This window comes from Pollicipes pollicipes, unplaced genomic scaffold (genome assembly GCF_011947565.3).
Source record: "Pollicipes pollicipes isolate AB1234 unplaced genomic scaffold, Ppol_2.1 Scaffold_3087;HRSCAF=3621_pilon_pilon_pilon, whole genome shotgun sequence".
NCBI classification, from domain to species: Eukaryota; Metazoa; Arthropoda; class Thecostraca; order Pollicipedomorpha; family Pollicipedidae; genus Pollicipes; species Pollicipes pollicipes.
The window spans coordinates 32,711,695-32,728,373 of record NW_023596225.1 but is presented as its reverse complement, the minus strand read 5'-3'; the positions used below and the strand labels follow the sequence as shown (position 1 = coordinate 32,728,373).

General features: G+C 47.8%; 1 long non-coding RNA gene across 1 annotated transcript in view; it reads right to left on the bottom strand.

Annotated features, from left to right (window-relative positions):
- The window catches only part of LOC119114889 (uncharacterized), a 30,729-nt gene that overhangs the window by 1,119 nt on the left and 12,931 nt on the right, over nt 1–16,679 (bottom strand). The window lies entirely within an intron of this gene.

The window sequence follows — 16,679 nt, the reverse complement described above, 5'->3', positions numbered from 1 at the left end:
TCCCACCAACGTCGTCACAGACCGCTCGGTTTGCCCTTGCCGGGTCAAGCTGTGTCAGCTTTGGTGCAGCATACCGCCGTTGGTGTCAGTATCAAATGCCTGGAAACCTGGGGAAGTCAGCCATCGCGGATCCTGTGAATGGCCATTTGAGAAGCAGTATTCGCAACGTGTCCGTTGCGAACGAGCTGGAGATTCATTGCGAAGAGGACAGAGTCTCTTTCGATAAAAAGAGTTTTATTGGGGTGGTAGCGTAAGTTTTATGCATTGAGTCTGAAAAGGACTAGATCACCCAGGGGATGGATGAATTAGCCACCACCAAGACCCTCAAAAACACCAAACATCTCTCCTTTGATCGTAAGCGTTTGGTGTGTTCGAACCTGGAATTGAGTTAGGTGAGTGTAACGAGGAAAATATATCGTACCTCCTGTATTAGGTGTGGTAATTCTATTCCAATTAAAAATTAGGTGGTGCGATTCTATTCTACTTATCTTAGGTGGAGTGATTCCATCCTACTTGAATTAGGTAGCGTGATTCTATCGCCTAAAAGTCTAGCGGCGATGGACACTGCGTAGTCCCACTGAGCCCAGCATGATATAAAACATCATGGTTATAGTCAAACAATGCGGTTTTCTTCTCGTAGAAGATTTTTGCCATTCCACGGCACAGAACTCGAGTTAAAAAATCCTTAAGAAGTAACCGGTTTGACATTTGCTGAAGATGCAGGGGTCTTGTGGGATTTCGGCCATTTCAGTTCGAGGATATTTTGATTTAATCGGGAACCTATCTTCTTCTGCGCAACATGAAGGATGGATGTAGTGGATATATGTGTACATGACATGCGTTTTTTTCCAGAGATTGACTGATTTTACCATTCTGAGCCAAGAACTTCTCAAAACATGTGATAACACAAAATTCTAAAAGACCAAGTCACAGTTAACCCAATGCCCGTGCCCCACAACCAAAATGTCTGCCGCCTCACATGAGCGCCATAGAAGAGCGCCATTGACGCCCTAAGGTGGCCTTCAAAGGGGTGTTGTCACTTGTCGATTAGAAAAGCCGCGTGCGTCTAGTGCCGGCCCCCTGGGTTCGTCCCTGCATGACTGCTATGCGGCCTAAATAAAAAGCTTGTGAAGGGAATCCAAACATTAAGAACAGACCTCGTCTTTCGTCAAAATAAAACGGACTAGATCCAGTGAGGAAAAAATGGGGTGGTATATATATATATATATATATATATATATATATCCATGGGGGACAGGTTACCGGGCGCTCAGTTTGGCCCCCGGAAAAATTGCAAAAATTGACGCTCCTGACGCGGTATGTAAGATTCGGAAACCTTTCCGTTTTTTAGGGAGCAGTATGGTATTTAGAATTACATATACAATATATATATATATATATATATATATATATATATATATATATATATATATATATATATATATTACATAGGAGATAGGCTATCGGGCGTTCAGTTCGGCCCCCCCAAAAAAGGATTTAAAAATTGACCCCTTGACTCAGTGTGCAATATTTGGAAACCTCTCCATTTTTTAGGGAGCAGTTTGGTATCCAGAAGTTTGCTCACGTCTTAGATAGTCAAGGCCTGGCTTCGTCACTTATCCAATAACCTGCTAAACAACACCGAATACAACAGTTCCCAGTGAACGATATACGCATCAGTGTAGAAACTACGCGGTAATCTTCCGAGAACCGATGGACGCAGCCGCATTTCTCACCGCACACCTAGCCCGCGGCAGCATTGAGTCAGCTGACCTTTACCCGCCGCTCAAGGACCGACTCGCAGACCGACACACTGTCGCGGGGACCGCGTCGCCAGAGGGCAGGCGGCTGGTGGTGAGGGACAGCCGGCACAACAGCGCCATGCGGCGGCCCCGGATGTTTCGCGACGGGCTGTCACCAGTGGCAGATCTAGCCTGGAGTTGCTTTTTTTTGGGGGGGGCAACCGTTCGTTGGGGGCCAACCGTTCGAAACCATTGTACAAAGTTGTGTTGCACCAACTGTGGGTTTTTTAGGTTTTGCTCTATTTCTGTTAACCTACCCCTGGATGTCTGGATTAGGATGATGGATCACCCAGTGACAACACACATACTCCCTGTCAAGGACCTAGATGGTCATAAACTTTAACTGCATTTATTCATAATTACTTTTTCACAGAAAGATGGGTACCTATCTACCTACCTACAGACCGACATGACCTACAAGCAGACCTACCAACAGGCCACACACAACAATACAAATGCACAGATTGAGATAGGTACACAGATCAAGAAGTATGCAGGTCATGTTCTTTAGTGGGCGGGTTAACAAGGGCTGAGATGACTAAAAACGTTTTCTGGTTCTTGAACGGTCCTCATACAATGCTAACGCTCAACAATTTAATCACCCACGTGCTCATCAAACACGATACTTGCGCCGAGTATGACTAAGCCGCGTCAACACGCGTTTTTTGATATTCAAATCGCTGCCACATTTTCTTCATTAAGTTTTTTCCCGAAACAGAAAGAAAGAAGTGTTTGATACCGCACCATCAAAGTTAAAACAGACGGTAGGTAGACGAAACTTTTATGAAGTTTTGGGAATGTTTTTTTGGGGGGGAGAAACATACTCACAGAGTTTTTGGGAAAGGGCCATGGCCCCGTGCCTCCTCCCCCCCCCCCCCCCAGGATCCGCCTATGGCTGTCAAAGGGATCTTACCGCAGGCGAACGATAACAAAGGTCATCACATATGACATTACGGTGGTCGGTCGTGTGGCGCCGCCCAGCTTAGCAAATGTCAGTGTCTGATGTGCTTTGTTCTGTTGCGTGTTGCCAACTCGCTATGCCAACTGCGGAAATTTCTAGGGCTCAACCATGCTCCATATATGATAATGTTACTGAAGTTACGCACCCGTAAAACGATACAATCCTCCGGTAGTGGCTCACAGGTTTTCACCTAATCAGTAGCAATCTGCTAGTCAAGAAGGTAATAACACAAGATTAAGACAAGTGAAGTGCAGGCCTATCGCCAACAGCCACTTACTCAACTGCCATGTTTTACTTCTTTACCCCTTAGTGTATGATCCATTTTAAGTACAGTTTACGCTCATCTAGCGTGCAGTTTATCATCATCACATTAGCGTACAGTCGGTCGGCAACTAGCTCGCATGTGGTTTTGGTTGTAGTACTCTCTAAGAATTTCGATACATGATTGCTTAATCACATGGGGCATTCTGGAAATGTTGCATAATGGCAACAACCTCATCTCTCTCAGTTCGAGCCGTTTTTAACCAAGAAAATTCTGAAGAACACATATTGAATGCAGAGCTAAATCTCGATGTATCCACGTTACAGGGGCACGAGATGACTACACGTTGAGGGAGGAAAGAACGAAAAGTGAGATTGGCAAAAATGTGGGACGGTGCGGGCGGCAGGCGGGCGGCAGGCGGACAATGCATGTAAGCGTGTCCAAAGATCGATGTCAGATCTCGGTAATCAAAGCAGATACCCGCATGAAACTAACTGCATAGTGTAGGTAAGCATGTTCGTATCGATAGACAACCTGAACACTGTTCTACTGGTGAATGCGCCGGCAGTCGACCGAGAAACGGCTAGTCACCTTTTAAAAAACCGACCTCGATTATAGCATGCTGTGGCTGACCATGGCGTGACGGACTGTGAAGACAGCATGGTGCAACACGTAGTTATCGATTTCGTCGATTGAAGCTTGACTACAGGCCCAAACGTAGCGAATTTGTAGGTAATACCTGCCCTAAATTTGTGCATAAAATCAAAATCCAATTGTCATTTGCCTGCTAATTTATAAAATATGGCTTTCCCAGCACATTGCCAGCACATTTTTGTGAAAGTTTCCCAAAATTGCATGCTCTATGCACACCTTTTTTGGTATCGCCCCCATGGGAAAACACTCCCAGCCAGCAACAGGGCACCGCACTTGTTCCGTACCCTGAAACGCGTTAGGCTTTTTTGCCAGAACCAATTCCGACATAAAATTAGGATGCAACGTGAACGATTATTTTAATGGACCAGAAAGAGAACTAAACAAAAAAAAACAGTGTCACATTTAAGGACTGACCTTTAAGCAATGTTTTAGTACTATGCCATGACAGAGTCTCACACCCATCCATTATTACGTGCATTTACCAACATGGAAAAAGGTACTTTGAAGGCAGCACATGGTTAATATCGTGGCATAGTTCTCGCATTACTTGGAACTGTCGATAGTGCTACAAGAAGTCAAAGAAGTTTCTCGTATTTGCTCAAGCATTGAAGGGCATCGACTCTTCCGGTGATGGAAACTGACAGCTGAGAGGTTAAAACTTGCGACTTGAATATTCATAACGGCATACAGCGGCAAACAATCGGTGGATGAGATAATCTGACCTGGATGAGTTAAGCTGATCAAGAGGAATCCCTTTTGTACCAGCGAGCAGATAGCTGAAAGCAGGGACAGCGCAGCAGGGGAGGCAGAGGGAACAAGGAGCAAGAGTATGTGTTTCCCCATCGCTGATTTTTGGGAGGCCTCTTTTTCCCTAAATAAATGCATTGCAGCTACACAGAGCGTGCCAAAATTCAGATCAAATAGGCCCATTATTGAGATCATCGGCAAGGTCCCACCCCTGAAAAATCATGCCCTTCCAACTTAAGACCCGTGGCGCCGCCCCTGAATGGTAGCAAAAAATGATTTTTTTGAGATTGGATAAAATAGTACTGATTGCATCCCGCGGCATCAGCGTGCCGTGCATGACCCATCTAGCATAATGCCCGAAAAGTAAATGCATAATTCCTCACTGAAAGTTACAGTCCAACGCACAAAATTGAGAGAACCCGGCCTGGCTAAGCGGGTGTAGCCACAGGGGACTGATAAGGGGACATTTCAGCAAACTTCTCCAGAACTGGTGGTTTGTCTCCTCCACTTTTGCCCAATGAATGCATGTTTTGACTTCTTTTTATGTCGAAAACGTCATTTGCGGGTCAGATTGCCCCGCCCCTCAGATTTCAGTTTCATCTCTTCAATCAAGATTTGTCCCATCACGATTTGAAGGGTGCGGTCGCCCTTTGGGCATAAGTGACAGGGCTGTAACGTATCAAAACTAGTAGGGTTGAAAATCCCCTGGAAGGATTCGGGCTTACTAAAAAGTTGCTTTTAAGTTCGACATGTAAAAATTTGAAATATTCTCCCTTGATTCACATGTTGTAGCCGTCTTCCGGGAGTTTCTCTTGGCGCGTAATGATATGCAGGCCTTGTGACTGAAGATGGGTTCAGTGGGTGGCCATGACTGACGGCAGGTACGTTATCATGAACGTGTTTTAGCTGATGATGTTAGGACAAAACACAAAGCGCAAAGCAAGAACATTCCAGGTGTTCGAAATTTGCTGAGACCGGGAAACTGCTCAGTGGAATCGTAATCCCTGCTCTCTCTGGGGAAAAAAAATCAGAAAAAGGACAGTTTGATAGACACAATCCCTTTAACCCAGCCAAGATTCCTTGAACAGTCAGAGCGATGCGGATACAGCAGAGACACGACCATGCTTACTAGGCGGGCGGGAGGCCGAGCAGACGCCGGCCAGCGCCAGCAGGCAGATGATGGTCAGCACCGAAGCTCGCATCGCTGGGAAGTGACAGCTGTCCACGGCGGCGGCTCCCCCTCCGCTGGCCCCCACCGTCTGCGTCAGCCGCCCACGGTAGGCGTGACGCTACGGTTAAGGTCAGCTGACGGCCGGCCCGTCACCTGGCGTGCTTCGGGACGGGTCACTTTCGCGGGCAGCGGGGGTGATTGACGTCCCCATCACAGTGGTGGGCAAAACTGGTCCAAAGGTAAAGGTGCGATGAGACTGTTATCACTTTGGTTATCGACAGATATCTGGAAGCGTTGTATGAGAGGGAAGGTGTACTGTCCAAATAATGACAGTCACTCATTTTCAAAGGTGTGCTTAAGGAAGACTTCATTGTCAACCAAGACAAATGAACACGCAGATTAGCGTGTGATTTGTGTGATTAGTGTGATTTCATCGGCCAAACAGTTTCCTGAAAAGAAGTCATCAAATGCCCAAGACGCGTCAACTTTTGGAATTTTCCTTTCATATCGTTCATGAATCAAAATGAAATCTGGGGATGCACAAACCATGAAGTAGCCTGGTGCTGTTGCTTACTGTTCACTGCATAATAAGGGCTTGAAAGGAGTGAAATTATGTTGCCTTTTACCTGCTGTCGTTGTCTGATGATATAGTTGAATTGCCCAGTGCTATTAACAGTGCAGTGCTAGTGCATCCCAGTGCAGTGCTATTAACACGACCGACAGGACTTCAGGGTTTACCAGAGCATGTATTGCACAGCGCAGTGCAGAGCACACTGCAGTGCCAGTGCATCCCAGTGTGGTGCTATTAACACAACCGACAGGACTTCAGGGTTTACCAGAGCATGTATTGCACGTATGCTCCAAATGTGGACAGCCCCTTTAAGACGCGGAGACATGCTTGATAATTCGGCCTTTTTGGGATTGAAGTGTCGTTTAAGTGCTGCATTATTCGGCGCTTCAAGTATCTATGCAAGCGCAATAAACCTCATCCCATTTATCTATGTTTTCAGATACATTTCTTCGTGTGTTCTTTTTCTGCGCCGCGCTGCACGGTGAGTGATCAATGTGTTGTTCAATTGCTTTAAAATCTGGCTCATTTTTTAAGAACGGATCTAAACGAGCACTTATTGATTGTAGGTATTTCTGGAACCACAGCTATCGCTAAGCAGTAATCGTTTTGCGGGCTCTGCCCCTACCATCCGATCGTACATTCGCAAGTCAACGGAGTGAGTTCGGAAGTGAAAGTTTAACTTACCGCAATGCTTCGCACGGCCCGTCCTGCCCTCTGACGTCATCCAACCACTGGCGTAGCTGCTGCCACCCGCTACGGTCCATATCTGTCTAGCAGAAATGGCCTTCCCCTCCATACTTACCTCCCACCTGCCAATGTTTATGGGCAGGACACAAAACCGGCATATAACGCAAACACGCAAGTTCTCCGAAACGGCTCGCCTGATCGCCTTGAAACATTCACCAATCCATCCCTGGCAATGAACTGATCATGAGGAGGCAATATGGAGACATGACCTGAGATCAAACACCTCAAAAACGCGGAGGGAAAATTTTGCATGCAAATGCAGAAAACTCATATCTCAGAGCTTACTGCACCGATAGTTGCCAAATCTTCACCACTGGATGCGCCATACCTGATTCCCTCTCGCAGCTCTAAATTTGTTGACCCAAGATTAGGTCAGAAGTCGCCAAATTTCACAAAGTCCAAAATTTTTACTTGCAGACTACTCTTACCTCAGACTCTAACACACCAATAGCTGCGAAACTCCACCATCCAGCACGCCATTTACCCTGATTCTCTGTTGGAGCTGCATGAATGGTGTAATTCAAAGGCACAGGAACGCTTCAAAAAGTGGGAGGGTGAGGGACAGGCTCAGGGCGTACTTCAGGAACTTCTGGAAAGCAAACCCGATCCCTAGGGGGGGGGGGGGTTAGAGATGGAGGCTATTATCGCTCCTTATTCAAATGTCATGGCTGCTATGCTAGACATGCACCTAGAGCTGTTTCGCACTGGAGCACGGTCTTGCCTATTCGACTCATCTATGTCATTCGACGAACAAGGCCATCCAGCTTCCCCAGATTGTTCCTCCGTTTCAAAATTGTCTTTCCTGGGGAGACAAAATTCCACGAGCGGGTGGGCAGACTTCACCGGGTAAATACCAAAATACGGCCTAGACATAGGCTGGTGAGAATTTTGAAAGTGAATCGATAGCTCGCGGTGTAACAGATTTGTATGCACCTTCATTTCGCCGGCTGCTTTTCAAGAGATAAAACTTGTCGCGGCATTTAAGGCGGAAACAAATTCGGAATCTTGAAACTGCCAAAACAATGTGGCAAAAGCCATACAATTGCAGATTCTCTTTTAAAAACCAAGCAACAGAACGAATGCCCTTCTGTCATATCTTCCTTATCTGGGCCCTGCTCCCGTCCGCCGTCGGTGGCCACTGCCCTGGCCCGGCTGTCTCCCACATGACTGACTGCAAACTGATCGTATGGCTGTTCCCGTATGACTGACTGCGAACTGATCGTATGGCTGTTCCCGTATGACTGACTGCGAACTGATCGTATGGCTGTCTCCCGTATGACTGACTGCAAACTGATCATATGTCTGCTTTGGTGCATATTCCTGGATCAACATTACTACTAATCGGTGTGTAAATCCGATGTTGCACACCTGCATTGACATCTTTTCCGAATTAACTTTGCTCACACCACACCACCACCAAAGAAAAAAAAGCCTCGGGAAGCTGCCTACCTTAGGTATGAATTGGACCGGTGAACGTTTAATTACCCATCATGTAATGTAAACAACTTTATCTGCTTTTGTGTGTAGGCAGGGGTGTAGCCGGAGCCTTGCCGAGGGAAAGCCCACAGTGTTGGCAAAAGCCCCTCTTTTGGTGACCCGCTACACCCCAAAATCCCCGGATATAGCTAACTTGTTAACAAGGGACACGATTTTCTTTGTTTTCTTGTTACTTTTACCTTGTAAGCAGAACATAAACCAGAATCCACCATGAGATCAATTCCATTTTTTTAGGTCGATGAACTGCAGGAATCAGGTGTAGAACGACCGTATAGATCAAATCAACGGTATCCATTATTTACAACGGCTTGTTGGACTGTTTCTAAACCGATAGAATTCAGAAGGCATCTCAGAATTTTTATCTCGGTTCCACAGACATTGAGGACATTGCGAAGGTAGACTGTAAATCGATATGTTTGACCGAAATTCAAAGATGAAAATTTGATTGTAGATCGACTGGTCAGCAATGTGTATTAACATGGCTGAGCCATGTTTGTCTAGACATATTCAGAATTTAATCGGAATGGCTTAGTGAGGTAATTTATGGAACGTGTTTTTTTAACATGCACGCTCGCAAATCTGAGCAAAAAAACCTCGGCACTAGACGTCGCAGACTCCATAGTCCGCGGAGCGTTAGCCCAGCAGTTCACTTTTAGCCGTGGCACACCGGTGGACGAAAATGATGCCACCTCTGAAATAAATACCTTTAAACACTTAAATTGGAGAGTAATTCAAGTTACGTGACGCAATTTTGAGCACGCGCACTCGCAAATCTTAGTAACAAAAATCCGACGCCAGGCGTTGCAGTCTCCGTAGGCCGCGCAGCGTCGTCTGAGCAGCTGATACTGCGCCGTGGCCAACGGGTAGACGAAAATAACGACGCTTCTGAAAGAAGTATCTTTGAATGCCGCAGGACATCAAATCTTACATTTAGCAGGCAGAGTGGGCGCATGTTTCACGTGTGCCATTTTTATGCTGATGGTAGGAACAGATTGGTCCTTAAAGCCCTGCGAAATGGACCTGGAATCTGGTGGTGGAACTGGAAAAGTTAAAGAACAATCTCTATTTTTCGTGTTTCTGTAACTACTGGTCTTTCCAGACGACAGATAAATGCGACGCCCGCCGTGTGGGGACACTTGCAGTGGCCGACGCCGTTTGGTTTTGCGGAAACTACAACCCAGGCCATCGCTGGCCTTGCTCCCGAGGTTGCGGGCGGGCATGCGCATACTTGTTGATGTAATTTGTTCCACTAATCCGTGCTGAAAAACGAACGTTTTCAGGCAAACTGTTGAGGGCGTTGTTGGTTTTTCAGCTTATTTTGGCATACGCTATTCAAAATGATAAGACTCCCACCGTATTCAACGGTAATGAGACCCTTCATTTTCTTCCAGACGAGAGGCTCCTTGAGTAAAACACCAGAGGCACATTACCATTTCCGGTCAAGGGCTGAAGGGCTTTTCTGCCAAATCACAAAGTGTCTTCTGGCTGTCATTCTGGCGACACGGGGCGGGATCTTCTGGTCGATCTAGAGGCCATTAGAAGCATATATCATATCACATTGCTCCCCTCCCTGACACCGGAAGTCTTCTGACCGGTGCAGTTGGTCCCGGGTCAGCACAGAAACCTTCATTGACGGAACAATATCCCTGATCGTCGCAGGTGGTGCAATAATTGTCACATAGACTTCAGTTCTTTCCTGTGCTTTTCAGAGAATGCAATGACTCCCTGAACGTAAATTGTACATGAAATAGAGTCCCAAACTTGCATCAATGTCAAATGCGCGATCCTCCTAGAATGGTCAAAATTCAGTCACAGTCGCTTACTGATAAAAGGCTATGCAACATGATTTTGGGCATGCGCACACTCTTGTCATAACAATAGCCTCGACGCCCGGCGTTGCAGTCTCCGTAGGCCACGGGGCGTCGGCTCCACGGCTGTGACGCTAAGCGATGGTCAATGGGCAAACGAAAAAGATGACGCATCTTGAGAAAGAGGACCAGTGAACAAGGTAAATGGGTATGTGTGTTTAATATAGTGCAGAAGTAAGCTAAATACCACTTTAAACTGAAAAGTGGGGGGCTAGTTAGCACTACCGGCCGCTCTGGCCTCTCTGTTCCTACACCCATGGTGCCCTTTACCATTGTGCCTTTTCCTTTTATGTTCATTGACAAGAGAACGTGCAGTTTGGTTAAGCTTGCATGATGAGTTTGAATTTCTCCTTAGCGGAGGTGTTGTTCTGAAAATCACGCGTTGAATTGTGCATGGCGTCGCTGCGATTAACACATTCGCGGCCGTGGCACACATAATGGTGCGTCGCTGGTCAGTGTCTATAGTTTGCGAATAACGCTTTGTCGTGATGATGTATATCCCTCCCAGCAGTCTTTTGTTGGTTGCTGGCTCCAAGCCGTTCAGAAGTCCGCCGATTCGTATTGAGCCCGGGTGCGGATCCAATATTTCGTCACGCTGGGGGGGGGGGGGGGAGCACGCAATATTGTTGGGCCCCTACAGTTTGGGCCGCACTAAAAATATCCTTGCCTTCCATTTATTACATTTGAAGACAACTGGCATGTAGCATATATATAAATATATATATATATATATATATATATATATATATATATATATATATATATATAAGAAAAACCCCTCTTACTGCGCGCAGCCATGCACAGCTAGGTATGCTACGTATGCATATGCATAGAGCTCATTTATTTTCTACAGATCATGTTAAATCCCATAATTTGGGGCTAAGTGTTTCAGAACAACAGGGAAAATTAACCCGAGTTGGGTGCTGATAACCATCAAAGTCGAGCACGGACTTGATTCTTAGCTTATATAAATCTTAGCAGATTTTTTCATTTGTTATAAAGTAGCACAAAATATCCTAGCGTTCAAAATGTGTTTAGAGCGTCATGCACTAATATAATAAGTGACATACACTCAAAAGCCAATAAAAATGACACATGCGTTGTCGGCGGCACGTATAATTAAGTTCGACAATTGCGCGTGAAAATTCATCGGCGCATATCCGACTGCTGCTATAAGGCGAAGGCGCCGAGGCCAATAGGGATGGAACCTGAACAATCATTTGTGCCGCATGAGGCCAATAAAGTAGCTCCCGTCGACAAGTATAGGGTCATCAGAGCAAACAACAAAAAAAACCCAAGACTAGCGCAGTGGGCCCTAAACGATCGGTAGTGCCCGTACAGGCTGACATATGAGGCCCCGGCCAGAGCGCAGTACCCTCTGAGCAAAGGGAACTATTCAAGACGATGAATTGATACCCCTGTGCGATCAAGAGAGCACGGGCAGGTTAACAGAAAGAGCCTCGGCAGGAGTGAAGAGTCCTGTGCAACTGGGATCAAGGGGAGCGAGCCCTTAATCAAATTACGGGTCCCTGAGCATCGAGCGTCTCGGTGCCTTATAAGAGCCCCAGCAACAGCACAAGGCTAACCTGCATCGGTCAAAAGTGCCCAGGCGCGGAAGCAGATAGCGTCCCAACAGCAGCTTTTGGCCGTACAAGAAAAGCAAAGAGATCAAGGGTAACGTGGGAAGCTCCTTTGCGATCAGACTGACCCGGCAAGTGAACATATAGGACCAGGGCAACCAACAGTGTAATGCTTCTCGACAGCGCAGTAAGCCCCAAAACTTCATCAAGTAACAGCTTCTCATTCAGTGAAGAATAAGCTTCTCTGCTCATGAACTCTTTACTTTTGCTAGCAATTGTTGTTGGTCGTCTGTGGGCCCAAAAGCGTTCAATTTTGTTGTGTCTTTGTTGTAAGAAAACTGCGTCCGTTCGGCCGGTTACGGGCCACTTTGGAGCATTTAGATCCCCTCGGCGTGGTCCAGGCAGGCATGGTCCTGTGCCTCCCTCCCCCCCCCCCTTCTTCTGCATCCGCCACCGGTCCGAGCAGCTTAATAGATGGAGCCCGCCAAGAACATAGGGCCATCCATTCAAACACGAAATGCTTACGACACAAGGTGTAGGGCTCCGAGCGATCAAGTGTGTCCGAGCAGACTGACATATAGGGCCCCCGCCAAGAGAGTAGCACCCTCCATTCAAATAGGAAGTACTCGAGATCCAATGTAGGCGGCCCCCGAATGATCGAGTGTGAACGAACAGGTCAACAGATGAGGCTCCCAACAAGAACGTAATAACCTCCATTCGGGTAGAAAGTACCCAAGACCCAATGTCGGGGGCCTCCTAACGATCGAATGTGCCAGAGCAGATTAGCACACAGGGTCCCCGTCAGGAGCGTAGGGCCCTCCATTTAAATAAGAAGTACCCAAGACCCAATGAAGAGGACCCCCAATAATCGAGGGTGGCCGAGCAGGTAACAGATCGGGCTCCCAACAAGAGCGTAGGATCCTCCATTCAAGTAGAAAGCGCTCAAGACCCTGTATAAATGGTCCCTGAACAATTGAATGTGCTCGAGCAGCTTATCAGAAGCGGCTCGGCAAGAGCGTGGCGTAAAGCACTCCATTCAAATAAGGAATACCGAGAACCAAATACGAACGGCCCCGAAAGATGGAGTGTGCCCGAGCAGATTATCAGATGGCCCCGACAAGAGCAAGGCCCCAAATTCAAACACCAAGACCCAATATGCAGCCCCCCCCCCCCCCGCCCCGAATAATCCAACGTGGCCGAGGAGACGAACAGATGGGCTTCCGAGAAGTGCGTGGGTCCTCCATTCAGGTAGGAAATACTCAGGACAAAATGTGGAGGGCCCCCGAATAACCGAGTGTGCCCAGGAAGGTTAACAGGTGGCGCCCCCGACAACAGCGCAGGGTCTTTCGTTCGAATATGAAATACCCACGACATGATGAAGAGGGCCCCGAATGATCGAGTGCGCCAGAGCAGGTGAACAGATACGCCCCCCACAAAAGTGACCTCTTCCATTCAAAAAAGAAGTACCCAGGCCCCAGTGTGGAGGGTCTCCGAATGACCGTGTGTGCCCAAGCAGGCTATCAGATGGGACCCCTACGAGAGCGTAGGGCCCTATGAAAGTGGCAGAGAATTGGAAGCTCCCTAGACAAATGTAGAGGGTCGCTGGGCACATCGGGCGGGGGGGGGGGTGTCGGTAGGTTAATCGGGACCCACGTTAAGGGCCCCTATGCAGCCGAGGGTACCCCGGCAGCTTAAGATATGGGGCCTCGGATGTAGCCTACAGAGCCTTTCTGACGAATGGAAATAATTCACGGAAGGGCTCTCGATTGATTAGAGTGTCCCGGCGTGCTAGCAGGAAGGGCACAGTAACAGTTCAAGGCCCTACGAGCAAATGCAAAGAAATCAAGGGAGTGTCTCAAATCTTTGAGTGTCTCTGCTCATTAAAACAAATAAGGCGTTTGCATCTGCGCACAAAATGAGTAGAAATGTTATTGATGTGATGTGCGCGACCGCAAAAATGGTAATGAAAATGCCCGCGCGCTCTGGTACTATGCAAACAATAATAAAGTATGGCTTCACGACATACATTGCAACTGCTAGGTATGCCCCATTGAGTGGGAAACATTTTGGATTTTGAAATTTGGCGACTTTTGATCCGACCTAGCGTTACCATGTTTGAAATTGCTGAGAGAATCAGGTATGGCACATCCAATGGGGAGGGTTCGGCAGTGATCGGTTCAGTGGGTTTTGAGCTTTAAGTTGTCTGCATTTTCATATACATTTTTCTCATCGTGTTTTCAATGTGCTTGACCTCAGGCCGGGTCTTGGTATTGCCTATTCATGGCTCACCTCAATGTACGGAATCGACTGTTGAAGGTTTTAAGGTGGTAGGACGAGTCGTTCCAGAGAACTTGCTTGTCTGCGTCATATGCCGGTTTTTAGACCCTGCCATGTTTATGTTTGCCGGGACGAATATTCACTTTGCTGGACGCGAGCAGAGACCCCGGTCATTGCACGTTCTCTCGCTGTTAAACTTGCTCTCTAGTCGCCCCGGAAACAGACCATCAGCAGAAAAATTCTGCATACACAAAAAAGTGATTGTCCGGAAAACTCGTAGTTTACCACGCGCATGGCTGACGTGACTAACTACAACATTTGGCGCCACCAAGCGGGCTTTTAATGAAGTTAGCAGATGGCGCTGCGCTAGCGTGTGGGCGCTTATGTTTGCTCACATTCCGGCGTATGTGCAAGGGCGAATCCAGGAATGCGTCGAGGATGGGACCACGCTTTGCTACGGTGCCTTGGGACTTAGTGCCCTTCCCCCCTCTCAGATAAGGCTCCAGGTTTTAGCCTTCTCAGTTTCAGGTTTTATTAGTTTATCGGGAAGGTATCTTCCTCTGCGCAACAGGAAAGGATAGATATAGTGGTCAGTCTGCAGCGGTGCCGCGCGCGGAGCCGTAGTGCACCTGCACGACGGCGCGGCGGCCCGCGTGAATCGAAGCGGCCTGGTTGACAGCCCCAGCCCCCTAGCCGCGCTGGCCACAACTCCCGCGCCGGGATCGAGGGGGGGGGGGGGGTGCGGTGAAGTCATGGAGGGGAATTACGTCGGCTCAAGCCGGCGGCGGCTACTGCGTTGTGCCCCGACACTTAAACGAACTAGTCTACAAAAGGAAAACATCAGCATTCTGTCGTGACTATATTTGAAAGCCACGTCTCTGTGACACACATAATGCCAACCTTTTGCTCGTGAGGAGTATGAAGCAGTGAGCCAGTCTTAGGAACCAGTGACCGGACGTTCGAGTGACCGATGATCCGTTCATGCACCGGCTCACTGGGGTTGGTAGTCTGACTGCTGTTGGAACGGCGGCGGGTCTAATGAAGGGTGAGCCGTGCCGACCGTGCAAGGCAGCGTGGAGCATGGCCTGTTGGTGCAGAAGGTGACGCGTTCACCGCCGTGGAATGGGCCGTTTGTTGGCTTTGACCTGTTGTGAGGTTCGACGATGTTTGTCGGCTACGTATCAGCCGTTGCCGTACAATAACCAGAAAATCCGAATCAGTTTCCTCGAGTTACGGTTTTTGCTTAGGCTTCGTAGCTGTTCGATGCAGTACATAACAGTTCTTCGAATCGTAGGAAGCCACCTATTCATTTTAAATTTTATTCCTCATGGACACTTCCAGTAACTTAGTCATGTTTCCCAAAATGAGGAGGGGCCGGACAGCATTCATTAACTGATTGAGAGTAGACGCAAAATGAGGAGTGTGCACACCGGTGTCTTGAATATTACGAACACGTGTCACTTTCTAAACCCTTGCTGCGAATTCAGCCACCAATCTAATCCTATGATTGGTGAGAGGTAATGGTGTCGTCAAAGTTTGAAACCCCGTGAAACCACGGTTGCCATGGTGATTTAACCCTGCGCCACCAGGGGAAGAGCTCGTCAAACTCACACTCAGCGCTTTTTTTGCTACTGTTGGTAGCACGCGAAATGCCGACGTTGTAGAGGTATCTGTTTGATTTCAAGCATACAATTTAGGATTACGTTAGACTTGACACTGGGAAGGATGCTTAGAACCCAGCCGTCGCGCTCGATGACGTTCAATTTTTATTTGAGGCGCTCATTTTGTTTTGATGGTCTACCCGGCGCAGTGACGTGATGCTGTTTCACGACAGTGCCAATGAGAATTATCAAGGTAAGACTTGAGAATGCTACCAGAGTGGTGGTAAACATCAGGGATCTGCTTACATCTGCTTATAGGTGCTCGGCCAAGTGCCAAACGCCCTCCAAAGAGCTGTTTGGCCGTTGGATACACCTACCTTGGACCCCCGGACCAGCCACATTTCAGGTTTTGAGTCCGAGGATTCCGGACATCCGACCGCCACAGCTTCTCCAGCCACGGTTGTGGTGCTCCTGGATTTTGGTTACCCTTCAAAATAAAGGCATCGTGACCTGTGAATGAATCGCTTGGCCTTGGTGCCTCTGGAAAATTTATTTCATGGTGCTTTGAAGTGAAGGATTTCGTGTCCCCTCACCGAATGGGTCAATCCATAATTTTGCGGCATCGGCATTGCGGCAGCCGCTGAAAACTTGTCTCCTAAAAATGAAGGTGTTGAAGCCCTTTGCTCTGCTCCTAAATTAGATGCCTATGGTAAATTAAAGTGATGGTGCCCAGAGACGACCGTTTTCGGTGCCGCTTCATTGATTCGGCCAATCCAGAACTACCATCGAGGTACAAGACACAAAAATGAGGTGCCCATTGGAATGAAATTGGGTGCCCTCTGAAATTGACGGTTTTGGGCCTTCGAAAAGCTCATGTGGCCCAAAGAGGGCGGGGGGAGGGGCATGATCCCGATGCCCTACTCTGGATGCGCACTCACACA